At 42.5% G+C, this 24796-nt stretch overlaps 1 long non-coding RNA gene across 1 annotated transcript in view; it reads left to right on the plus strand.

The window, feature by feature from the left end:
- LOC139024345 (uncharacterized) overlaps positions 1 to 24796 on the plus strand; it is a 101168-nt gene that overhangs the window by 47734 nt on the left and 28638 nt on the right. Inside the window, exon 2 of the long non-coding RNA XR_011475628.1 lies at positions 8655 to 8784. This is a non-coding gene — a long non-coding RNA (uncharacterized lncRNA). The remainder of the gene's footprint in view (positions 1 to 8654; positions 8785 to 24796) is intronic.

Genomic DNA, 24796 nt, shown 5'->3' on the forward strand with positions numbered 1-24796 from the left:
ACGTGCTGAAGATGGACATAGTGACAATTTCACATGGGTTTAGTTTGTTCTTAGTGGAGTACTTGTATTATATTTCATCTAACATACACAACTTTGGGGCACAAAGTTTCCTGACATTTAATTCCAGTAAAAATCCCTGTCTAGTCAGTTAGGATCACCACTTTATTTTAAGAATGTGTAATGTCAGAATAATAGTAGAGAGAATGATTTATTTCAGCTTTTATTTATTTTATCACTTCCCAGTGGGTCAGAAGTTTACATTACACTCAAGTAGTATTTGGTAGTAGTATTGCCTTTAAAATTGGGTCAAAACGGTTTCGGGTAGCCTTCCACAAGCTTCCCACAATAAGTTGGGTGAATTTTGGGCCATTCCACTTGACAGAGCTGGTGTAACTGAGTCACGGTTTTTAGGCCTCCTTGCTCGCACACACTTTTTTAGTTCTGCCCACACCATTTTCTATAGGTTGAGGTCAGGGCTTTATAGGATTGAGGTCAGCCTTTCAGGTTATGTCGATATAGGACTCGTTTTACTGTGGATATAGATACTTTTGTACCCTTTCCTCCAGCATCTTCACAGGGTTCTTTGCTGTTGTTCTGGGATTGATTTGCACTTTTCGCACCAAAGTACGTTCATCTCTAGGAGACAGAATGCGTCTCCTTCCTGAGCGGTATGACGACTACGTGGTCCCTTGGTGTTTATACTTGCGTACTATTGTTTTTACAGATGAACGTGGTACCTTCAGGCGTTTGGAAATTGCTCCCAAGGATGAACCAGTTGTGGAGGCTTTACCATTTTTTTTCTGAGATCTTGGCTGATTTCTTTTGATTTTCCCATGATGTCAAGCAAAGAGGCACTGAGTTTGAAGGTTAGGCCTTGAAATGCACCCACAGGTACACCTCCAATTGACTCAAATGAAGTCAATTAGCCTATCAGAAGCTTCTAAAGCCATGACACCATTTTCTGGAATTTTCCAAGCTGTTAAAGGCACAGTCAACTTAGTGTATGTACATTCTGACCCACTGGAATTGTGATTACAGTGAAATAATCTGTCTGTAAACAATTGTTGGAAAAATACTTGTGTCATGCACAAAGTAGATTCCCAATCCGACTTTCCAAAGCTGATATAGCTTATTGTTAACAAGACATTTGTGAGGGTTGAAAATGTGTTTTAATAGCGACTCCAACCTATAATGTATGTAATTCTTCCGACTTCAACTGAATTACTCACAAACTGTATTGTATTGACCTGAACTTACCTTATTGGAACCTGAAATGCAAATTATGTAGCCACTCTTGGATATTGAGATTCATCTCTTCTAAATGGAGAGGAGTGAATTTGCATAGATAGGGCGTCCGTCCGACTGATAATGACGGCGGAGTCACAGTGCATGATGGAGACACAGAGGGCATGCGACTGTCACATGAAGGTTGACTGGCTCATTAAAGGAAAGATCCCCCCCATGGCACCTAGTCAGGTAATTGTCTTTTTTTCCCCTTCCGTTTTTTCAGTGCTGATATATATACATAGCTTCAACTGGGGAGGATAAATCAATCATTTCAAGTGTCTTGTGTAATAAGTGAAAGTTATAAATCATGGGATTTGCTCTCAGGTTTATGAAATATTGGCTGTCGAGGGGGGATACATTATCCCCAGTCAGTTAGTCAGTCAGTGTTCCTGGACCGAGGCAGTCAGTCAGTCAGTGTTCCTGGACCGAGGCAGTCAGTCAGTTAGTCAGTCAGTGTTCCTGGACCGAGGCAGTCAGTCAGTCGGCTTTTTTTTTCTGTTAGTAACCCGGAAAGGACACCACTGTCAGTTTCCTTGTGGACATTCAGGTGTTCTTCCGGCTGAGTGACCTACTGAGCGCAAGCACGGTGACCTAGAGCGCATTCTTTAGTTAGTTCACGTTCTAGCATGTTCACTGGGACTTCCTGGGACGGAGGCACGGCGAGTCAGGGGCGTCTGGATAATTATGTGGCTTACCGCTTCGCGTTACTGGGAGGGCCACGCGCAGGTATAGTCCACGCTCCAGTGCTTGGTCCTGGACAGTCGGTGGAATCAGAATGATGCAGGAAGATGTAGCAGCATTGTTAGTTAGACAAGCACAATGGCGGACGCACGATACAGGGCATGGTGTAAGGCTTGACACTTTTCTCTTGACGAAGTGTTCAGGAAAGCCGTGCTTGGAAGCAGGACTCTAACGAAACATAAACTCGCCCAGTTTTAAAAAATACTCGCGCACTCTCAAGTATATCCATGACGAAATAGAAAAAAGTAATTAGTGCAGAACTCATTGTCTTGAAGATACAAATGATATCACAGGATAGCGGTAGTACTAATGCAGGGTGAAAAATGGTAACTACCAGTCTTATGGCTTGAGGGTAGAAGTCAGTCAGTGTTCCTGGACCGAGGCAGTCAGTCAGTCAGTCAGTGTTCCTGGACCGAGGCAGGCAGACAGTCAGTCAGGGGTGCAGGTGTCAAAGCACGTAGGCACGTAGGCAAGATTTGGCTAATAGGAGGATCCATCTATAGAAGAAACGTTCACTCCATCAAGGGCTCAACTAGTCCACATAATACAGATGTAGGATCTTAATTTGAGCCAGTTTGCTACAGCAAGAAAATAATCCTGCAGCAACTGGACATTTTAGTTATTATGTTGATTATAATTATTTGAGATTTTTGTAGGGTTTCGTACATTTTTGGTACGGGATTATGAAGTCTGGAATTTCAAAGTGGAAATCACAAACTTCAGAAGCCTTTTTTAACCTCAAATACAATACATTTCCTTTATTCCAGGAAAGATCTCCTGCAACAGTGTGATCAAATTAAGATCTTACATAGGGATCAGACCAGCGTTTTCATAGGGAGTATAACTAACTCCATGTTCAAGTTTGTTCACATCAAAGTACCAGTGTCAATCTTCCTACTGCTAGTGTAATTGCCTTGAGTTGTTGACTATTTCATGTGACTAGAATCAGTCCTAAGCCTGAACTTGATTGCTACAATGGTACACACATTTTATAGCTCGCATTAACAGGTTTTCCCTGATAGATAAAATAAGCAAATAACTGGTTTGGTGATGGAGTGAAACCAGGATAACAAATGGGCCCTTTCTGATAACAACCCCCCTGTGAGACACCCTGGCATGAGAGACAGACAGAGAGAGAGGTTGAGGAGAGAGGCAGAGCTGAAACAGCCCACTCTGCTCCCAGTGGAAAAGCTCCATGTCCCACACAAGGATGGATTGGGGAGATTTGTAATAGTCCTGCTGCTTTTGACAAAGTGACCCAGTGAGACCTTCATCCTCATTGCCTRAGTGAAAAGGGCATCGGCAGTCGAGCTGTYGCTGAGATAAGTGGGGATCTGTCGTTTTGGGCTGCTCTGTTATAAATGGCTGCCACCTCAATCATGTGAGACAAGAGCGCTATCTCCCCTGACAACCTCTTTCTGACTTGACATGCAAAAATCTAATTGATACAAGGAGAGGGGAGGAGAAGGGGAGAGAGATTGAGGAGATATGGCTTTGGGGAAAGTTTTTTCTTTACATCAAAGTTGAAAAGCCATCTGTGGCAGGAAGAGACAATTTCAAGATTGAGGCCTCTTACACCCATTTCTATCTGCACAGTGACCACAGATGGAACCTGTAGGCTGTTGTACCACCCACTGTACAAATTCCATGACAATACCTGCATGCTGACAGTACCATAGCCTTTGGATATCATTTKCAGGGTCATAAATTCATGCKTTTTGAATACCATAAGCCATTATAAGAGTTGCTGTTTTTCACCACTTAGTGACCTGCGTGTGCTGTGGGTACGGCAGAAGAGGCTTATATTCTAGGATGAGGGTAAAGAGATTATACAACCTTGACTGTGTGTTTTATGTGGGTGTTGCTATGGACAAGCGCAGTACTTTGTTGATCAGAGTGTGTCTGAAATAGCAGAGTTGGTTGACAGAGGAGGTTGGCTGAGGAGATAGTGTGGGTTGAAAAGATCCATCTATCTGTTCTTTTATCTCTCTCTGTGGCTTTCACTTAATAATGTACTTATTGGGACTTTTCTAATGCCTAAATATGAACTTTTTTCTTCTCGAGTCCAATCTTGCCGAGTTAGATGAGCAAGTTGGTCATACAATGCTCGTGTTTTCGACCACTTTTGAGTTTTCAACCACTTTTGAGTTGATGTAGTTTTCTTTGTGCCGACTTGGAAATTGGAAATACTGTTTAACGTCTCTTATTAAACAAACATACGAAATAAAAGCATTCCCTCTTGAACATACCAAGTGATTAAACTTCATCTCTTTGAAATCTACACAGCTTAATCTTGTACAAAGATATACTGACTGCTGTCAAAGCCCTAGAAGACCAAAGTGTGAAGAAAGCGATCAGAAGGATAAAAGTGAGTGAGAGAAACTGAGAGAAAAAATGAGTACATGTGGTGAAGGGCGTATGATAGAGGTCAAACTCAGCCCCATGTGCACCTGGTCCCCCTAGCGAGGCCATTTGCTGTCACCTCCACTGCTGCTCTCCACCACCAAGACACCCCTCTCTGCATTCATTCCATTCAGGAAACGCTGTGCCCTTCCCACCAACACCCTGATGTTTGATTCATTCTCCAACACCCGGAGGACACTCATAACAAAAACAGGAAAAAGGGAGGAGAGAAAAAGAAGAAGAAAAAAAGAAATTAGAAAAAGACTGAAACGTCAGATTTGTAATTCCCATTTGTGGACGTGAATGGAATGAGGGGCCCAACATAGAACAAAAGAGAATACGTTGTTTGATYGGGACAAAYGACAAAGAGGAGAAAACAAACAAATCAAGAACCCCTCCACRKCACCGCCACCCCTSCTCTCCTTRGCCTCTTTTGTTTGACTCAAGGTTTGTGGAGTGGATGGGGCCTGGAGATGCCTGCGGGGGGTGGGGGGTTGCTTTGCTCGGCACCTCTCAACGTGCTCTCTCTTAATCAGAGGTTGATTAAGCACACTTTGAGAAGCATGGATTATGGGGCTCCCCTCGGACCGAGCTAAATTSGTCGGAAGGGAAGGAAGGSAGAGCGTGTATCMCAGCCAGGGGWACTTTTGATGTGTCAGTCAGTGCGTCTGGCATGGTTTGCTTTTATTGACCTCCCCAGCCTTGATTTGTGACAGATCCCCCAGTGCTGGGGTGAGAAAGGAAGGGAGGGTGGGGTGGGGTGGGGAAGGTTAAAAAAGATTGAGCTGCTGTGCAAGAAAAGAATCCCCCAAATTCTGCTGACCCAATGGAATYGTCCCAAGCGTAGCACGGCACGCACTGCATAAAAACCATTAACAAAGCATCAGCAGSCGAGCAAAACGATTGGCTTGATTGAWACTAAAGACATTTCCCACCGAGCCTCTACYTTTTGAATCAGAGAACACAATGTAAACAGCAGGTTTCACTCACAGATATTGTCTCTCATCTACCGMTAATGTGTTGAAGAAAGTGCCTTTGCATAGGTTTCAACATCCGTACKCATTTCTAGACAGCGTGTGTCGTTTATGGATTCATGGATACTAATAGTATGATGCTTTCRTCCCGTGTGCTGTGCTCTGACTAGTTTGTAACCCCTTCAGAAAGGGTAGGCATTATTCATGTTGCGCTGGTAGCAGCACTGTTAATGTAATGAGTCAGGCTGTTAATGTGATCTCGCCTCAGACACAAAGGGTCAACCTGAGACCCTGGCTGGCGCAGACAGAGACCTATGCGCCCTACATAACAACGACGGAACGTGTCATAGCTGATTTATATTGCCCTTGAACCTGCCAATAATAAGACCTTGTGGGCTTGCCTTTAAAAGAAGCCTGCGAAAGAGAGCACTGACAGCCAGGGAGATAACATGAACGCTGTGTTCCCACCTATTGAAAGCCTGGCGCGGTACAGCTGAAGGCTTTTAAAGGCACCCATGTAATCTAAATGTGTCATTTCTCTCACACAGCGCAGCACAGCGCTGGGATGCATTGATATCAGATAGCCCTGAGATGAATCTGACTTGACCTGTGAACATCAGAGTCGATGGCTTCTGCATCGCTACACAGGCATGAGAGGAATCAGCAATGGGTTCTAGGAGATAGGCATCGACACATTCAACTAGGCACAACACACCATTTTCGATAGCATACTGTAGGCACAGAACACATAGATTTAATAATAAAGAGATACGCATTAATGTCATTTCAAACTGTCAAGTCTCTCCAGACAGGATGGCAATCAGTCTGTTTATCATTTTGCCACCATTTTATTTACATCACAGAACATAGCTGCACAAACACCCTATCCATCCCTGAACACAACGCCATGGTAACTGGAGGAGGGAGATGCACTGTGTTTTTTTGAAGCAGCCTTATTAACTCAACCCACTTGCCCATGTAATTAAAGTGTGCTTACAGTGCAGCTAATATTCACTATGTAACCTGCYAAGGCACACAATAATTATGTGGGGCGTGACTGACAGAGATCAGGCAAAACAAACAAAGCGGGCCAGCCATCAGTCAAGTCAGTGTTGGGCCAGGTTAATAAGGATGCTCCTGCAGCTCCGTTAGATGAAGTCTGGGACTCATTCCTAGCTAATCCAATTACAGTTTGATTTTAAGGAGCTTTTTTACAACGTCACTGTCACAGACCATTTAAAATAGTCCCACTCCGGACCTTTATGAAATTATCCTAAGGGGACAGTATTAACAAGGTAAAGAAAGTCCTTCACGAGAACTCAACGAAACCTTGAGAGGAACCAGACTCATTGACATGGGCAAATACCAATTTAGAGGACATTTGACTTGTCTGGCCAGTGCAAATTGTGACTATATTAGAGTTGGATGGGTACAGTCCAGCTCTCTCTGTCCCGGGGTCTGGGAGGCAGACAGGAAAAATCTGGGTTTATTGGGAGAATCCCACATGTAGTGGAGTGGACCTGTGATCGATTGGGATCTGAAGTGGCTTAGCTGTGCRTCTGTGTGTCAATAGCGTCACCTTCTCCCTCACCTCTCTGGTAAACCGTAGGCTCCTGCTCCACATATACCCCAGGCTGTGGACACACAAACTGTCTGTATGCTGAGCCATCCCTGAGTCATCCCAGTCTCTAAATGCACCAAATGCAGGAGTCCAGACTCTGAGGGGTTAAGTGTTGAATTGAGGAGCCATTAGAATGCACTTCACAGCACCCTGGCACGGTAGATTGAAACAAGGATTTAATTGGCTCCATATCAGGGTTAGATAGTGCCGTTGTTGACTTTTGATAGAAAAACAAGGTGACTGATATTACGGAGATAAGCAAAAATCCCAACTCAATCACATCAATACGTTTCTAAGGCGTGTACAGGTGGCTCACCTTGCAACCAATGACAGTGGCGCTCGCTGAAAAGATAGGCATCGGAGGTTGTGTCTTGTGTCTGCATTGTCGCACGTTTATTGCTGTGTGTGTGCATGTCAATTTCTCTCACAATCATCACAGTGCAGTTGTTTCAACATGATCTTGGCACAGAGGTCATGGGATTCAAAGGCATACATTTCAGTTGCTCTAGTTCCTGCTTCSTCACAGAGCATTACAGGAAGCCKCATCAAYAGGGTCACCTTTGAGCAGTGCTTTATGGGTATTTGTTTCATAGGCGACTGTATTACTTCACCCATACACTATAACTGTGAAAGCTGTTAGGATGTAATTCCACACACATGTATCTATGAAATTGTACTCGTTGAGGTATTAATTTTAAAAGGTTTAAGAGGACCCATTTCTAAGGGATTTGGCCTAACAATGGAAGGCCTAAACACTTAGTGGCAGCAGGACATGTGCATTACAGGTGAAGCCTTTTCTTTGTGTGGCGAAACCTCAGACTGGGTGAACACACTGGTGTTGACACTCTCTCTCTTTGTCTAAGCCCATTATCTTGTGCCCCGCAGTTTGCTTCATTCATTACAAAATGCCACTCTTCGCATATGAGAGCATATCAGTCTCCATGGAAACTCATTTTACCAATACTTTGTTGGCACCAAATGACCCTGCTCTCATACTTACCATCACAGCTCTTTGCATGGAGGTGGCCTGTTTTCATTTGGAGATGAAACATTTGAAGGCAAATGTAGCCCCCGCTGGCTTGCTAGCTGTGATACTGAATTCAGAGGTGGAACGTGTAGAACATTTCCAGAGGTTTTCAGGAAGAATGCTCACTGAACTGTTTCTATTGAGGACATTTTGTTGGTCACATACCTTCCATTCAATCTGTCAGATGGCTTGACTTACAAATCATCTTCTGTTAAAGTGTTATTTGTTTGGACATGTGGAATCTCACTGTACTCTAATCACATATCTAACTTTAATATCATACCCATAACCACCTCAGCAAGTTACCTCACTGATTTGTTTAACTGCTGAAAATGCTTAACATACTCAGTGCACATTGCCAAATTTCCAATGTTTTTCATAAGTGAGTTTTTGACATTTTAATGACTGACAACCACAGATGGCAGTAGCACAGTGCACGGACATAACATGTACATCTGTATGCTCTATTTTTACGCTACTATCCWTAGCTATTTCTGTAGTTATGTATTGACCAGGATCAGTTTCAGGAAGTATTGGCTMTGGATCAATGAGGCCACGGGATTCTCTTTGGAATATTTACACTTGTGTCTTTCTCTGCAAGGCCCACAGATAATTGGTTGAAGGGAGAGTCCAGGAAGGTCAGCCAAGAAAGCAGCCGTAGGTGCCAGCGTGAAATCTACAGGAACTACAATTACTTCAACAGTGAGCCGCTGGAACAAGGTGAATGACAGGTAGGAAATAATTCATATGAATTACCTGCTGTATTATGAATAACCACCTGCTGAGAGGACATAGCACGGTCAGTTATAAGCCAAATTGGTTTTCAATAGTCCTTTTTTTGTCATTTGTTGGCAATTACCCTAGTTCTCGTGATAATATAGTCACAAATGAACCTCCGAGAACATTTCTTCCTTATGGCTTTTTGGGAGGGACAAGGTTGAAGTTGGCATGCAAGTGATCACACAAATCTATTTTGGTTACTCCTCTGTCCTCTGCTATTTTAACTTATTCTATTGAAGCTGATGCTTACCTTTTTCCAAGCCAGCTCTCCTATTAATAATTAATTATAAATTAACCAAAAAAGCATAAAGTATATAACTTACATTTTACACTTGACTGTGACACACACTACTACTGTAAGTTTTTCTATAAGAAATCCTCCCATCCCAGAGATCACTTATCACATTCRGTTTTTTGGGGCGGTAAATATCTGACCTTGCAGTGCAGAGACATAAAGTCTGTCACTCAAACAATTATGACTTCTTTGTTTCCTTCTGGATATCATTCTSGAGAGAAGACTCAAGCAGTCTGAGTACTTAAACCTGGTMATTCAGTGCTCCTAGTGGAATGGTTGTCTCTCCCCATCTCCAAATCCTAGACTGGTTGCCTCAGGATACAGAGGATGGGGAGAAAAAGCCTAATTGGTGCTGAATGAAGTGGTGGACCATTAATGGATGGTAATAATAGTTGGATTTTACGACTCCCTCCACATTAGGCCTTTAAGAGAGTTTCACCTGTAGAAAAGGACACCTCATACCTTCTGCTATCTCTTCCTGTCAAGGTGTTACAGTGTATGGTAAAGGACAAGAGGGAGGAAACTTCCGATAAGGCCATGACAAACAGCAACACCTGATGTAAAGCTGTGGTGTATGTATTACCCAGATAGTTGGAAGCTGAACAGTATGATTCATGAAGGACAACCTATTCCAAGCAGTTTATAATTCTTTGTGGTTGCTATGACTGCCAGTGGTGAACAGCAGGGGTTGAACATGGAATGGCTAGCTGGTGTAATGTAATCACATATGTGGTCTCACGTCCCCTTGCACGTGTTGACCACAACATTCGGTGCTATCATACCTTTTCTACTGGAACATGATGAAGGCTCCACACTGTTTGCATTTCAGTTGACGAGGAAATGTCAGAGCATTTCAAAGATGGCTTCTGTTTACCCATGTCTAATAACCCTCTGCATAGGAAAGCCTTTGAAACACTTACCATGTCCAGAGACATTGCATGATTGTGTTGGAATCTAGAAGAGAAAAGGAGGATTTAAGAAAATAGAATACTTTGATGAATGTGTTCTTTGTTATAAAACAATTTGGGAAACATCTTTGGTGCAACACTAGATGCAATAAAAGGGTATCAGAGCTACTGTCACGCTCTGGCCATAGAGAGGCTTTTATTCTCTATTTTGGTTAGGCCAGGGTGTGACTAGGGTGGGCATTCTAGTTTCTTTATGTCTATGTTTTCTATTTCTTTGTTTTTGGCCGAGTGTGGTTCCCAATCAGAGGCAGCTGTCTATCGTTGTCTCTGATTGGGAATCATACTTAGGCAGCCTTTTCCCCACCTGTGTTTTGTGGGTAGTTATTTTCTGTTTAGTGTCTGCACCTGACAAAACTGTTTTGTTTTTTCTCTTTGTTATTTTGTTCAAGTGTTTTTTGAGTAATAAAGAATCATGAACACTTACCACTGCATTTTGGTCCATGCCTTCCGACGAGAGACGTTACAGCTATAGTAGCTAGAAACTAAATGGTGAAAACACTCTTAACAGTAGGGAAACAACGCAACACATGGACCTAAGGAATTGTTGATTCAACAAAGGTAAAAACCGTCATTACAATACAATATTATTTCAAAGTCTAGGGTTAAATTATTTAATTGCAATTTCTCGCTTGATAAATACTCTCTTCTCAGTCCAGATGTGACCAATTTGAGACAGACAGGGCACATTTGCTTGGGAGTGTAATATTTTTCTATGTCAACTAGAAGTCCTTTTAAATCAGAGGATCCAAGTATTTTCACCTCATTTGATCAATGTATTTCATTTGAATCCTATCATTTCTCATGCACCACCATTCACAGTGAAATTTCACTCTATGGTAATTTTTCTGTGTGAACTGGAGATCAGAGATGGTTGATTGTGGAGGGCCCTTGTCCAGCCATATTTCACAGTGTCCTCTGAAGGAGTAACTCCAGCACCCTGTAAGGTGWCTTCTCATTATACTTCAACTTCATGTTATTAACTTCCTGTTAACAATGCAGGATGGATAGCAGCAGTGGCACCCCGAGGGCCCTGGCTAATGTCTCCTGTAGTATGTCTAGTGCCACAAGCCTATATATCTCACTTCTCAATTAGAAATGTCTGGAAAYGGAAATTAACATAGACTGCATCATAAAAGGCCTGACAACAGAGCTAATACAATTACAYTAGAGTGATTAAAAAATATGAAAAAGGTGATGTATTACATTGATCATAAATGCYTTCCCAATTAATTTAATTGAACAGTACMCTATAATGTTGTAGTTAAAATATGTCCTATTAGTGTTTGGCTCATGCATGCATAAGAATTAATTATTGAATAATTGTTAGTGTYTTTCAACAGTGGCAAMYCTGTGWAGGATGATGTATCTTCTTCAGTGGCTGTCCAGAGATAGGGCTTAATTACAGTGGATAGCCTTATCTRCTCYCTTTAATCCGCTTTTTGGAGTCTCCCCCGCCCYCTCACACCATCTAGTRGATATCATCAGACCGCTGGCAGAGCCACAGAGAGAAAGTGATCCCCATTTCTCTGTCACATTAAGGGTCATTCATGGAGTCTCCGCCTCAGACCTGAGTTAGAGCACGATGTGGAAGAGCTAAGAAGAATGGTCTGTATAGAATATGACCCTCATATATCAGGTCAGAGCTCCCTGGCACATACARACTAGTATACTCTTTGTCAACGGATTAGACTTCAACAATGTGTTACTATAACGCTATCAGAAAATTGTCTCAGTTCTTTGCCAAAAGCAATTTTTATGGACATAGCGTACACTAGCTGTGATGTTTTGAAGGTGTGTTCATATTCTGATGCTTTCCGGTAYTGCTATACTTCCATATTGCCAAAAAGGGTTTGTCAGTTGGATTAGGACTATGATAAAAGAGGCAATGTTGTTAAAATTTCTCAGTTTCCTTCATTTACATGTAATTCAATCAATCCATTGAAACAGCGGGTTGTGAAACAGCTAAATTCTGTACACCGAATWCAACATGCCAACTGCTGATCTTGTAGTGATGGTAATAGCACTGTCAAGTTTGACAATTCCGAGAAAGCAATACTGTTATTCCCCATATTCATTTTTCAAAATCMAATTTTACTTTCATTTCTTCACCAACACAGAGCTGTCAAGCTGAACATGTAATTCAATGAGCYTCAGCCGTTGGCTTGATCATTTCTTCATTTTATTTTTAATGGTGCATATACCATTCAAAATTACTTCAGTTTGAGGATACGTAAATCATTTGGTGCTTCTATTGGACTTGACTGTGGTTTGCAGTAATCTGAGGCTGTGTCCAGGCTATATTCATCCAGTGTTATGTATGCCAGTGTRGTGTAGTCTKCCTAAAGGCTTGGGGGAGAGGGGAACATTTGATCGGAGAGTGATGTGTACTGCAATGCRTGAGACTATGGCCCTCTTTATTCAMAGTTGCGGCCGAAATGGGCTGTCAAAATGGAGGAAATTGAAACCAGTCAATATTGCACATCTCAGGCTGCTGAGGCATTGTGAGAGCACCCTATCTTAAATTGCCAACAGCAGTCAAAGCCAGAGCAGATATCAACACAAGGGCACACACATGCATTTACACACAAAGCCCTCCCCTAATGCCAAATGCCTCAWATCTGTTGGAACCTCCACAGAGAATGGCATCTGAAAAACATGCTTAAGCCAAGGTCGTTCCTTCCTATGTTAGAAAGAAACAGCAAACTAATGCCTGCATCTGTCTGGCAGTCATCAAGTRCCTTGGACCAATCACTCTGTGAGAGCTGAGATCATTTTAATGAGAGGAGGTGAGTAGTGGTTTCTCCTCTCAGCTTTCAGCCCTCAGTGGAGCACTATGAAAAGAGCTTTCCAGACAAACAGTTTGCTGTTCTCAGGATTTGGAGAGACCTTTTTAATCCCCACCACCTTGTTAAATAGCGGGATTTGAAGCCTGTTTCTTAATCAAGTCTCAGTACAAATAGGATCATCTCCCGTCTTTCTCAGCCTTRCCCTGTGCGGAGTGGGAATTATAGGTGTTCTAGTGGTACTCGTGTTGGTTGTTTTATCTGAGACGTTTGAACAACACTTCAGRTGTTTCCAAGCAGGCTGCGGTACACTACAGTAATTTTCATCAGCTCGCTTGTTCAGGTAATGTTCCTCCAGGAACACTGATCTCAGGGCTTATCTTGTTAAGAGCCCCCCTGCCATCTTAAAGAAATGACTGGCTGGCGGAGACTGGGCCCAGCTTTTAGGAACATTATTGGGCATGGGAGAATGACACTAATTAGACTCATTGACGTGTTTAAAAATCAAGCTCGGTACATTCGCTTGTTTGAATTTGCTTGTTTGAATCAAAAACTGTATTGGTGCTCAATTGCAGAGTATGAAGTATAATCTTCTAGTTTGAAATGACATAGAGAATCAACAAAAATGTGTCATAATATTAGGTATATCGATGGAATTTTATCATGACACAATACATTTCAAAGCACGCAAAGTAAACAATATATTTACCTGCACAGGGACACAATAGGAAGCAGCTTCTGAGATGCAGCTTCTGAGATGGGTAGGCACAATGTGGTTTACAGCTGCAATACAGTGTAGACATGAGACAAAACAGTAGAGTGAAGAGGAAGCACTCCCCCATCCACATCAACYGGGCCGCAGTGGAGCGGGTCAAAAGCTTCAAAGGTTCCTTGGCATGCACATCACTGATGACCTGAAATGGTGCCATCACCTTGGGGAAGAAGGCGCAACACTGCCTCTTCAACCTCACGCAGTTGAAGAAATTCTGCATGGCCCCTAAGACCCTCACAAACTTCTATAGATGCACCATTGAGAGCATTCTGTCAGGCTGCATCACCGCCTGGTACGGCAACTGTAACGCCCTCAACCGCATCACCGAGGGCACGCTGCCTGCCCTCCAGAACATTTATAGCACTAAGTGTCAAAGGAAGGTCAAGAAGATCAGCAAGGACCTCAGCCACCCGAGCCACGGTCTGTTTACTATACTACCATCTAGCAGACAGAGACGGTACAGGTGCATCAGAGCCGGGACCAAGACACTGAGAAACACTGACTTCTTTCTATCACGAGGTCATCAGACTGTTGAACAGCCATCACTAGCCAGCTACCTGCCCGGTACTCAGCCCTGATCCTTGAGACTAATGCCCAATGTATGTACAGTCCATTCGGAAAGTATTCAGACTCCTTGACTTTTTCCATATTTGTTACGTTACAGCCTTATTCTAAAATGGATWAAATAGTTTTTTCCTCATTAATCTACCCCCTAATGARAAAGCAAAACCAGGTTTTAGAAATGTTTAGAAATGTTTGCAAAAAACTGAAATATCACATTTACATAAGTATTCAGACCCTTCACTTAGTACTTTGTTGAAGCACCTTTGGCAGCAATTACAGCCTTGAGTCTACTTGGGTATATTGCTACAAGCTTGGCACACCTGTATTTGGAGAGTTTCTCCCATTCTTCTCTGCAGATCCTCTCAAGCTCTCAGGTTGGATGGGGAGCGTTGCTGCACAGCAATTTTCAGGTCTCTCCAGAGATGTTAGATCGGGTTCAAGTCTGAGCCACTCAAGGACATTCAGAGACTTGTCCCGAAGCCACTTCTGCATTGTCTTGGCTGTGTGCTTAGGGTCGTTGTCCTGTTGGAAGGTACATTTTTGCCCCAGTCTGAGGTCCTGAGCGCTCTGGAGCAGGTTTTCATCAAGGATCTCACTGTACTTTGCTCCATGCACCTTTCCCTCGATCCTGACTAGTCTCCCAGTCCCTGCCGCTGAAGCACATCCCCACATTCACAGTAGGGATGGTGCCAGGTTTTCTCCAGAAGTGACGCTTGGGATTCAGGCCAAAGAGTTCAATCTTGATTTTATCAGACCAGAGAATCTTGTTTCTCATGGTCTGAGAGTCCTTTAGGTGCCTTTTGGTAAACTCCAAGCGGGCTGTCATGTGCTTTTTACTGAGGAGTGGCTTCCGTCTGGCCACTCTACCATAGAGGCCTGATTGATATAGTGCTGCAGAGATGGTTGTCCTTCTGGAAGGTTCTCCCATCTCCATAGAGGAACTCTGGAGCTCTGTCCCGATTGGTCAGATTGGCCGGGCGGCCAGGTTTAGCAAGAGTCTTGGTTGTTTCAAACGTATTATATTTAAGAATGATGGAGCGAAACCTCAATATAGGGACAAAGTGGAGTCGCAATTCAACGACTCAGACACGAGACGTATGTGGCAGGGTCTACAGGCAATCACGGACTACAAAAAGAAAACCAGCCACGTCACAAACACTGACGTCTTGCTTCCAGACAAACAAATCAACTTCTTTGCCCGCTTTGAGGATAATACAATGCCACCGACGCGGCCCGCTACCAAGGACCGCAGACCAGCTGGCTGGTGTGTTTCCGGACATATTCAATCTCTCCCTATCCCAGTCTGCTGTCCCCACATGCTTCAAGATGGCCACTATTGTTCCTGTACCCAAGAAGGCAAAGGTAACTGAACTGAATGACTATCGCCCTGTAGCACTCACTTCTGTCATCATGAAGTGCTTTGAAAGACTAGTCAAGGATCATATCACCTACACCTTACCTGTCACCCTTGACCCACTGCAATTTCCCTACTGCCCCAATAGGTCCACAGACGATGCAATCGCCTACACACTGCACACTGCCCTATCCCATATGGACATGAGGAATACCTATGTAAGATTGCTGTTCATTGACTACAGCTCAGCATTCAACACCGTGGTACCCTCCAAGCTCATCATTAAGCTTGAGGCCCTGGGTTTCAAACCCGCCCTGTGCGTTTGGGTCCTGAACTCCCTGGCGGGCCGCCCCCAGGTGGTGAAGGTAGGAAACAACATCTCCACTTTGCTGATCCTCAACACTGGGGCCCCACAAGGGTGCATGCTCAGCCCCCTCCTGTACTCCCTGTTCACCCATGACTGCGTGGCCATGCACACCTCCAATTTGATCATCAAGTTTGTAGATGACACAACAGTAGTAGGCTTGATCACCAACAATGACAAGATAGCCTATAGGCAGGAGGTGAGGGCACTCAGTGTGGTGTCAGGAAAACAACCTCTCACTTAACGTCAAAACAAAACAAAGGAGATGATCGTGGACTTCAGGAAACAGCAGAGAAAGCACCCCCTTATCCACATCGATGGGACAGCAGTGGAGAAGGTGGAATGTTTCAAGTTCCTCGGTGTACACATCACGGACAAACTGAAATTGTCCACCCACACAAACAGTGTGGTGAAGAAGGCGCAACAGCACCTCTTCAACCTCAGGAGGCTGAAGAAATGTAGCTTGTCATCTATAACCCTCACAAACTTCTACTTGAGAGCATCCTGTCAGGTTGTATCACCGCCTGTTACAGCAACTGCACCACCTACAACCGCAAGGCTCTCCAGAGGGTGGTGCAGTCTGCACAACGCATCACCGGGGGAAAACTACCTGACCTCCAGGACACCTACAGCACCCGATGTCACAGGAAGGCCAAAAAGATCATCAAGGACAACAACCCCCCGAGCCACTGCCTGTTCACCCCGCTACCACCCAGAAGGCGAGGTCAGTACAGGTGCATCAAAGCTGGGACCGAGAGACTAAAAAATAGCTTCTATCTCAAGGCCATCAGATTGTTTAACAGCCGTCACTAACACAGAGAGGCTGCTGCCTACATACAGACTTCAAATCATTGGCCACTCTAACAAATGGATCACTAGATACTTTATTAATGTCACTTTAATAATGATGTTTACATATCTTGCACTACTCATCCCAGATGTATATACTGTATTTTATACCATCTACTGCATCTCGTCTATGCCGGTCGGTCATGACCCATCCATATATTTATATGTACATATTCGTATTCCACCCCTTTTACTTAGATATATGTGTATTAAGTAGTTGTTGTGGAATTGTTAGATTACTTGTTAGATATTGCTGCACTGTCGGAACTATTAGAGGCACAAGCATTTCACTACACTCTCAATAACATCTGCTAACCATGTGTATGTGACCAATAACATTTGATTTGATTTGGAGGCCACTGTGTTCTTGGGGACCTTCAATGCTGCAGACATTTTTTGGTACCCTTCCCCAGATCTGTGCCTCAACACAATCCTGTCTCGGAGCTCTACGGACAATTCCTTCGACCTTATGGCTTGGTTTTTGCTCTGACATGCACTGTCAACTGTGGGACCTTATATAGACAGGTGTGTGCCTTGCCAAGTCATGTCGAATCAATTGAATTTACCACAGGTGGACTCCAATCAAGTTGTAGAAACATCTCAAGGATGATCAATGGAAACAGGATGCACCTGAACTCAATTTTCGAGTCTCATAGCAAAGGGTATAAGTGAATACTTATGTAAATAAGGTATTTCTGTTTTTTTATTTAATGCATTTGCTAAAATGTATAAAAAAATGTTTTTGCTTTGAAGAGAAATTTAAAAAATGTAATACATTTTAGAAAAAMTCTGTAACATAACAAAATAAGGAAAAGGGGAAGAGGTCTGACTACTTTCCGAAGGCACTTTAGATTCATTGTATGCTGGTCACCTCATATTCTCTTCATATACTGTTGTTTACGCACTGTGTATGTACAGTATATACTGTGTTCTGGACATAGTTCATCCCAATATACCTACTACTGTACATTCCATTTTCTTTCCAAATGAATACTGTCTACACAGCACCAATGTTCCCTCTAAGCTGCGCACGTGCGCTGCTGCATACCTCCTCCAGGACTGCCACGCAGAAGAAATGCCAGGCCGTGCAGAGACGCAAGAGATTGAACATCACTGAGTTTGCCCCATTAGTTTGCACTATATAGATCAATGTTTTTTATGTGACCTAATCAACATTATATCAGCCCCTTTTCAATGCAACAAACCAAAACAAATCTAACTTTGCAAGATTGAGTCTGTGATTTTGTTGTAGGCAGAGCCAGAATGCACGGAGTAGAATTCTAATTGGCTGAGGTACCCATCAAGCGTTCTTTCATCACCCTGAGTGAATGTGCTTTTCAGATCAGTTTAGATCAGCAGAGCCAGCGTGTGCACGTGTTGTATTTTGCTAGTTTACGAGTTATTAGGCTCAGTTTAATAGATCGTTATAGGTCGGCCATGGGAAGTTCTGCTTCCCTACAAGAGCACAAAACGTGTAGGCTACATTTCTTCTGACAATCAGTCCAGGTAAAAGCTTAATGTAGTAATTAAAGGTGCAGTGTTTGTAATTTTGAGACAGGTTTGAATATGTAAATAGCCAATAGGGCAGAGGGTAGCCTACATTGTCTAATTCCTGTATGGGTAATAATAATCCATTTTATTTTTAAGTAGTTTTCGTTGCATCATACAACACAACACAATGCTAAATTACAGTCACCTATTTGGCCAGGTGGTACAGAGCAAGTAAAAAATAATCAATTCATATCATAATATAAAACGTTTTTTAATCTCATGCAATGTAGGCTGCGATTTTGAACACCACATTATAGGCTTACTTTAGCTATATCATAGAAATGTGAAAATGTTATGGGATTTGCTCCATTGGTTTTGTGTAAGGGCTCATATCTGCTTAAATATATCACAATAGCACTATTGGCTACTGCTCTAAAACTGATAAAGGGTACAGCCTCAGAGCTTCACTGTTAAACAAGTGCCAGAAGATGCACCAAAATTCTCACAACGTTCATAGTTTCGCCTCACATGACCTAAAATTTGCCTAGAGCTGCCCACAAAGGAAACATTGCCAGCCACGTTTTATGTTGTGCGATTTCTGCACATGCTCCTGAATATAATAACTCTAGCATTGCTTGAGTATTTCTTGTGTTGTTTGTTTGTTTTTGATTATTTGCTGTATTTGTATTGTATTTGCTAGACATTCTACCTGCGCTGTTTGCGCTAGAACACAAGCATATTCGCTGCACCGCTGTTAATAACTCTCTGCGTACGTTGAATCAATGTTGTACCCGACCAATAAAGTTGTTTGATTTTAAATCTTGTTTAATGGTGGCTGGACATGCTATCTGGCTGGCCTGACGCGCACAGGCAGTGTCCCTTCTGCTTAAGATGCAGTGGAGCCTCTATGCGTTAGGAGGCGCCAGCTTCTATCATCTGCTCCCCTACGGCCCCCACGTTCCCACGCCGGCGTTAACACTGCTTACTAATTAAGAAGCTAATTATCATGGCTGCCCGGGAGAGCCCCCCTGTGATCCGCTATCAAGGTCCTCCGATTGGCACCCCCCCTGCTTGGTATTCCTCAGGTATAGGAAGGAGACGGAGGTCGGAGCCGCAGAGGGTGCCTCCCTGATCCTCAACTTTTTTGTGTGAAATGCAACACATGCCGCCACTGATTATCAAGTGGATAGCTGAGGTATTGTAGAAGGCCATAGCCGTCCTTGCAGAGCAGCCTGCTTCGCTGAATATGCAGGCAGCCACTACTCACATGGCCATTAAGTATGGGGGCTATGTGTGCTCAAGGTCTTGGCTTAGGGATCTGTTTGCATTGCACACAGGTACCCTGGCAAGTTAATGACCAACACCTTTTTACTACTCTGTCATTAATTGTGCCATGGCCATGACCACTCTCTGGGTTTGTGTCACGTTTGGGTGATTTATTCATCCCAGTACATTTTTGCTTTTAAGATTCAATTTGCTTTCCATTTGCTTTGTATTGATTTATTTGTCCTTTTTTGTCTCGTCACACGTAAGATAATTATAATTTCTCAAAAAGTTTTAGAGAGAGGAGCAAAAAAAACCAAATCTAACTTTCCCTTAAGCGAATATTGAGCCGAGTCTACACAAAAGAAATGACGAAATGATGCTTGATTATGTGTCGGCAATGCAGAGCTTGACTAGAGCTCACATGACTCACTCATAAATCTCTCTTGTTTATACATACAAGCAGACAATACGATTAAAATATATGAAGTTTCATATCAGGTGCAAACAATGAAGCTTAAGGATGAGAGCAGAGGTCGTTTACTCACAGGGCCACTCCAGTAGAAAGCCATAATCTGATCTATCATTTCTTAACCATTAAATAGATCATGTACTGTCGGCATACATCTAGTCAGTGCCATCCGATAGCTCTGGACACCGAACTTGCTGATGTCAGCCTCAAATCATCACAGAAATACAATTTGTATGGTAGCTAAGTGGATTAGTGCKACTATTAAAGGTCCTCTATAGACAAAGGGCCGATGGATATCTCTGGAATAGATAGCTTTGCCCACCCCAGGTTATGTTAGACACAACACCTGCTTTTTGTCTGATTGCTACACTGAGAAAGGGTGAAGCCCTTACCTTTCATTGACCTCGTAATGTAAAGTGGCCAAGGGAAGCACACACACACAAACACACACACACACACCCCTTTTAAGGCCACTAAAAGTCTACACCAGACCAGAGGACAGTTGTTTTGTGGGCTTGAGGCTTAGAGCTGAGAAACAGCAGATCGGCCAGATGATACAACATTCCCAGCTTGTTACTTCTGGTATAAGGCCTTTGTAATGTAAAGTGTGACCAAAGAGGCTTATTGTGGGCTTGATATGAAATGTTGTTTTCCATGTTAACTTTATCTTCAAAAGCTTAAACAGTTTAAGACATGGATTTGCAACAATTGTTATACAACATTAAGCATTGCATACCTTATGTTTTTTTTAAATGGAATATCTTTTCAGACCGAAATTTACTCAATAGAAGGGATCTTTATTACTAAACCAGCGAGACCTATTCAAGATACATTGAAGAATTATACAAGCGTTGCTTATTTTTCTCGCTACAGCACCAGTCTACATCCTGTTATGTTCTATTCATTGCTGTACGCAACAATGCACTTCCTGGTATAGGAACAAGATGAGGTTAAGGGTGATCTTTTTTTCCAGAGGCTGCCAATTGGTAGATGCATTTAGAAATGCAGTTCCATGTGAAGAAACAGCCATCTCCTATAGAATATCATTCCTTTGTCAGTGGTCTTTAATGGGAATATTTAGCATTCATGCATTCAGCTTTGTTTTTCTTGCAGTCTCTCACGACTTCAGGTGGATGAAGGTCAAGCTTTGAAGCTGGAACCTTTCATATGTCTTCCCACAGCTCTCTGAATGAATGTTGTGTTTTTGTTTTCAGAGACACATACAGTGCAAAAATTTAATGGACATTTAATTATTTTTCACACGTGAAATGACAGAAAACCTTTGAGGTGAATATTTTTTTGAAATGCAGCAAGCACAAAAGAATTGGGACGACAGAAAGTTCAGTTTCAAAAGATAGTCTCTGTTCATTTGGAACGACTATTGTCAAATAACAGCTTTTCCAAGCCCCTCTAAATCATGCCAAATGGATGCTTTGTTTATGAGAGAATTTTCAGTAGGATTTGTCTTTGTGGTGATATGTTTGTATTGTGTGATATTTTTCTCCCTCTAAGCCTGACATACTTTTATGTAATGGAGAAACAGTGGGTGACCAAACAATGCTCCTTCTGTGAATAATGTTTTTGTCTGTCATTATAACTTCTTTGATGCAACTGTGGGGCTTTGATGCAAATGAATGCGGATGTCACAAAACCCTTAACAGGCACCTCACCCCAATGTGAGGCTAAGGGGAGAGAGACCCCATCGCTGGATCATGTTTCTGTATAAATGGAAGATGAAAAGTTTAATTTGGCACAAATGTCACAAAGTTGGGAGAAACATCAAACAAACTGTTATCTGTTGCATTGTATCCAACTGTTAATTGGTCTTTTGTTCGCCTCCCCTTGCTGTCCTTCTTTTTTTAATTCACAAGAAATATAGCCCTGAACCTCAAATGAACCCCTCAAAAATACAAAGCCGGAGCCCAATTCTATTCATTAGAGAAGCTAACAGTAGCTGTTGGCTGTCACTGCCACCAAGGAGCCTGTCCATGGCTGCATCTGACATCTGTTGGCATAATGTTGCATAGAGCCTGATAGGCAACAGGAGCTGATTTATAATGTTCTCTATTTAAGTGGATGTCTTAAGGTAATTATAAGCTGGTGGGGAGCTCCTACTAATTGCACCTTCCCTGATCTGTAATGAAGGCCAAGCAGCGTGAATGAACACATTCCGGGCACCACCATTAGTTGAGGAGCGAGGGCAGCTGAGCTTGACCAGTTAGTGTTGGTTTTGCTCTGGGCTGGAGATGGTCACCTGCTGTTATTCCATGTCCTCTGACAATTTCTTTTGGATAATTAACTGAGATGCCACATATGGTGCGTTTGTGGGAAATGTAATCGCTAGTGGACGCTGAGGAGTAGAGAAAGCAAAACGAGCGCTCCTGGTTGTGACCAAAGCTCTGGCCACTTAGCACACTGCAAATTATGTGACATAACCATTCCTTTCGACATGCACTAAATAAACCCAAATACTGTGTCCACATGAAATAGGGAGGCCTAATTGATATTGGAGGAAATTAATTATTAGGAAGATTAGATGGTGAGGTAAATTAAGTGCATTAATGAGGAATGAATATTAGCAATTTTTATATCAGCGGATTAAGATATTGTCAAAAGAGAGGCATCCTAAGGTCACAATGAAAAGTAAATAGGGAATGAGTTGTACATACATTATCATATGGCTGGGGAACAGTAGGGGAGGAGGTAAGATGAACGAGGATCTCCGACAATGAAATATGAACACTGGAACAAACAGATCATGGTTCAAATGAAATGGTCGCAAGAGCATTAATTCACAAAAACWAATATTTAAGATGATATTGATTGAGTATGGGTCAAGGGCAATAAAAATTACTTCTATTGATACTGTCATTCTTTGGGCTGATTATAAAAAGAAATTGAACAATAAGCTGACTTCAAAAGTAAATCAACTATTTTAGTACCTGCATGTGGTTGAATAACACAAGGACAAAAAMACATCAGGATAAAGACAAAGACAGTGTAAAGCAGACTTCATGAGAATGATGTAAATGGAAGATAACTAGCAAGACAATGTATGGGTCAAGACCATGGGAAGGGAGATGGAGATGGAATTGGAATAGACACAACACTGAGCCCTGGGGAACCTCATTGTTGTGAACGCTGTGCTGGACTTTTCTCAGTTGACCTTATGAAAAGTATCAACAAGGTTAGAGAATCATTTGAGAAACAAGAGGTGCCAAAGATTGTCAGATCAGCAACAGTAAAATGTGTCTAAAGATTAACGGTATCAAATACAGCCTAGAGATCAAGGGGAATTAAGACAGAGGGGAGAGAAGCTGCATAAGCACTCAGTTACAGAGGAGCTGTTTCCNGTAAATGGAAGATAACTAGCAAGACAATGTATGGGTCAAGACCATGGGATGGGAGATGGAATTGGAATAGACACAACACTGAGCCCTGGGGAACCTCATTGTTGTGAACACTGGGCTGGACCTTTCTCAGTTGACCGTATGAAAAGTATCAACAAGGTTAGAGAATCATTTGAGAAACAAGAGGTGCCAAAGATTGTCAGATCAGCAACAGTAAAATGTGTCTAAAGATTAACGGTATCAAATACAGCCTAGAGATCAAGGGGAATTAAGACAGAGGGGAGAGAAGCTGCATAAGCACTCAGTTACAGAGGAGCTGTTTCCGTTGAGTGAGCTGCACAAAAGCAAGATTAGAGGGGATCAAGTGGAGAACGCTGAGAAAGGAATTCAGTGGAATTGACAGCACATTCAAGGGTTTCTGAGAAGAAGGGAAGACAAGAGATAGGGTGATCATTTTTTAGATTTGAAGGGTCAAGATGAAGCTTCCTGATAACCAGATTTAAATTAAATTGAAAATACAGGGGGAACACAGACATGGGAAAAATAAATACTGTTTTATGTGCGTTCAATAATAGCTTGGTGTCAGCCAACAAGCGAAGATCTGCTTCAAATGTAAATTATATCTTATCCTTCAAATTCTACAGTATAAATCTCATATCTTTTTTTGAGAAATGTCTTCTTAAAGTATATTTATAATTAGATTGGGCTGGCAATTAAGACATCATTAATAATTATTACATAGCTRATGTGTGAGAACAATACACAATAGGCCTTTTCTTAGCTCCGGGCTATCTTTGCCCCAGGCTAGACTGGCCCTGGCTAGCTTAGCCTGTGTTCACACCAGTATTTGTTAACCCTAGGCTAAGCTTTAGCCCTGGGCTAAGGATTCACACTTATTCCAAAGCCCTGGGCTAACGGACAAACACAATATATGACCAACATTCTATCTCTGACGTGTGACCCATGTTATAAATAATAAGATATTTATCATCACATCCTGTTGCTTCTAGCCTAGCATTTGATTTCCAACAGTGATTGTTTGTTTGTATAAACCTTGCTGTCTGCCTGTCTGACCTCGGAAATAATGTTTCACTTTTGAAATTCGACCTCGCCCCTGTACAGGGAATGCTGTGCACAAATGAGACATCAACTTTCAATAGCGGTGCGTGGGTAAAATCACAGGGGAAGCCAAGCCAGGAAAAACATTGCCATATTACAACCTATGTGTTAGTTCATATTCCTTGCCACCATGATATATAGGGCTAAGGCCGACACAATAAGAAGACAATAAGAAGACCCACAGTGCAGAATAATTCAACCACACTTTTGTTTCATCACAAAACTGGAGAGCAACATCTGTCCGGTGAAGTCCACAAAGCATATTGCATGTAACAAACAGTTTCATGACCTACAGCATGGTCAAGGAAGTTAATGATTC

This window comes from Salvelinus sp. IW2-2015, unplaced genomic scaffold (assembly GCF_002910315.2).
Source record: "Salvelinus sp. IW2-2015 unplaced genomic scaffold, ASM291031v2 Un_scaffold1383, whole genome shotgun sequence".
Lineage (NCBI taxonomy): Eukaryota > Metazoa > Chordata > Actinopteri > Salmoniformes > Salmonidae > Salvelinus > Salvelinus sp. IW2-2015.